We start from the raw sequence: 3,287 nt of genomic DNA on the forward strand, positions 1-3,287 counted from the left end.
CAAAATAATAAGAGCCATATATGACAACCCCACAGCCAACATCATACTGAATGGGCAAAAGCTGGAAGCATCCCCCTTGAAAACTGGGACAAGACAAAAATATCCTCTCTCACCACTCTGATTCAATATAGTATTGGAAGTTCTGGCCAGGGCAATCAAGCAAGAGAAAGAAATAAAGGGCATCCAGATAGGAAGAGTGGTAGTCAAACTATCCCTGTTTTCAGATGACAAAGATGTGAAAAGCAATTGCAACAAAAGTAAAAATTGACAAATGGGATCTAATTAAACTAAAGAGCTACTCCACAGAAAAAAAAAAAAAAAGAAAGAAAAGAAAAGAGTATACAGACAACCTGCCGAATGGGAGAAAATTTTCGCAAAGTATGCAGCTGGCAAAGGTCTATATCCAGCATCTATAAGTAACTTAAATTTACAAGAAGATAACAACACCATTCAAAAAGTGGACAAAGGACATGAACAGACGCTTTTCAAAATAAAACATATATGTGGCCAACAATCATATGAAAAAAACCCAACATCACTGATCATTAGATAAATGCCAGTCAAAACCACAATGAAATACCATCTCACACCGGTCAGAATGGCAATTATAAAGTCAAAATAGTAACAGATGCTGGCAAGGTTATGGAGAAAGGAATGCTTATACATTGTTTGTGGGAGTGTAAATTAGTTCAACCATTGTGGAAGACAATGTAGTGATTCCCCAAAGACCTAAAGACAGAAACACCATTTGACCCAGCAATTCCATTACTGGGCATATACTCAAAGACATATAAATCATTCTACTGTAAAGACACATGCTCGTCCTCTTTCTGCCATCTTTCTGCACCGCCACAATGGTGCGCATGAATGTCCTAGCTGATGCTCTCAAGAGGATCAACAATGCGGAAAAGAGAGGCAAACACGAGGTGCCTATTAGGCCGTGCTGCGAAGTCATTGTCTGGTTTCTCATTTTGATGATGAAGCATGGTTACATTGGTGAATTTGAAATCATTGATGATCTCAGAGCTGGGAAAATTGTTGTGAACCTCACAGACAGGCTGAACAAGTGTGAAGTGATCAGTCCCAGATTTCATGTGCAACTCAAAGATCTAGAAAAATGACAGAATACTCTGCTTCCATCCCGCCAGTCTGGTTTCATTATACTGACAACCTCAGCTGGCATCATGGACCATGAGGAAGCAAGACAAAATACACACAGGAGGGAAAATCCTGGAATTCTTTTTCTAGGGATGTAACACATATATTTACAAATAAAATGCCTCATTAAAAAAAAAAAACATACATGCACATGTATGTTCACTGCAACACTATTCACAATAGCAAAGACATGGAATCAACCTAAATGCCCGTTAATAATAGGCTGCATAAATAAAATGTGGAACATATATACTGTGGAATACTAGGCAGCCATAGAAAAGAATGAGATCATGTCTTTTGCAGGGAAATGGATGGAGCTGGAGGCCTTAACCTTAGCAAACTAACACAGGAATAGAAAACCAAATACTGCGTATTCTCACTTATAAGTGACATCTAAATTATGAGAACACATGGATACATAGAGGAGAACAACACACACTGGGGCCTGTAGGAGAGTGAAGGGTGGGAGGAAAGAGAAGATTTTTTTACAATAACTAATAGATACTAGGCTTAATACCTGGGTGATGAAATAATCTGTACAACAAACCCCTATGAAACAAGTCTTCCTGTGTAACAAACCTGCACATGTACCCTGAACTTAAAAATAAATAAGTGAAGTTAAATAAATGTGTGATTGCTTTACAATTATTCCTTAAACTATACATTTTGGGATTCTTATACAAGTGTGTGATATATTTTTTCTTTTTTTTCTTTTTTTGAGACGGAATTTCACTCTTGTTGCCCAGGCTGGAGTGCAGTGGCGCAATCTTGGCTCACTGCAACCTCTGCCTTCCGGTTTCAAGTGATTCTCCTGCCTCAGCGCCTCAAGTAGCTGGGATTACAGGTGCCCACCACCATGCCCGGCTAATTTTTACATTTTTAGTAGAGACGGGGTTTAACCATGTTGGTCAGGCTGGTCTCGAACTCCTGACCTCAGGTGATCTGCCCGCCTTGGCCTCCCAAAGTGTTGAGATTACAGGGATGAGTCACTGTGCCAGGCCATATGTTATAATTCTTAAATGTGTAAAAACAATGTGTGGGGTAGCATTAGTCAGGAAAAGACTATAAGAAGGAGAAGTATAGGTAATCACTAGTTGAATGAGTGAGGAAATACCAGTCAAAACAACCTATTTTCTTTCAACAGATGTGCATTGAATGAACTGACTTGAATGACTGACTGCAGAGTCACGGTACAAAACACGGGCTGGTTTCAGGACCTGTGGAAACCAGTAGGTGCAGGAGCCTGAGTGCTATATTTAACTATTTAGTTTTATTAATTAAATTTGTTTCCTACTAAATGTTTTAACATTTTCTTAATCTCATTACTCATTGAATGCAAGAGTAATTCTTGACAACATATCTGTCTGTCTGTCTGTCTATCTATCTATCTATCTATCTATCTATGTCCCATGTTTTATTCCTCTTCAACTTGGAAAAACAGCTTATTTAGTAGATGTCTGATACATAATACACAGGAATTAATACCAAATTTGCACACATGCTCCATTATAAAATGACTTTCTATTATCTAATGATTATCTAAAATCTAATGATTTTTACCAGACTCATCTAAAACCCTTTTAAAACTTCTTTTATTTTAATTAAAGCTGGTCTCTTAGTTAAGTGAATACGTCCTTCATGCCACAAAGTGACCTCCTGCCCAAAGCATTCTATTCAACTGAGAAAAGGACATATGATATGTCTTTCTCCTGAAGGTAGTGCTCATGTACCCTGGCATGAACACTGCAAATGCTGTTCTATTAAAAGTAATGAAGTAGGAATGTCAGTACAATTATCTGCAAACAGTTTGTGTCTGTTCAGGCTTTTTCACAGTTCAGGGTAATAACTGCTGTAGGCTTATAAAATTGATGTGCAGCGTAGCCTAACTGCACGATGTTTATGTGGATGTTAACTCATAGTTGGCTTTTTTTTCTTCAGATACCCAAAGGCCTACCGAGAAGATGAATTTGGTCTCAAAATCAGTTACTAGAAGTGAATTGGGGAGTATCCAGTTCACAATATTTAGACAAAGGCTGTGTGTATGTATGTGTGTGTATAGTGTTTTACACTGTTTATGAAAAGGTTTTTTTTAATATGTGTTTATATATACGTATATGTATACACTTTTT

General features: G+C 37.7%; 1 pseudogene; it reads left to right on the forward strand.

Annotated features, from left to right (window-relative positions):
* The first annotated feature begins 854 nt into the window (after nt 1-854).
* Nucleotides 855-1,248, forward strand: LOC112625336 (annotated as a pseudogene).
* Nucleotides 1,249-3,287: the final 2,039 nt, after the last annotated feature.

The sequence above is a fragment of the Theropithecus gelada genome, chromosome 5 (assembly GCF_003255815.1).
Source record: "Theropithecus gelada isolate Dixy chromosome 5, Tgel_1.0, whole genome shotgun sequence".
Lineage (NCBI taxonomy): Eukaryota > Metazoa > Chordata > Mammalia > Primates > Cercopithecidae > Theropithecus > Theropithecus gelada.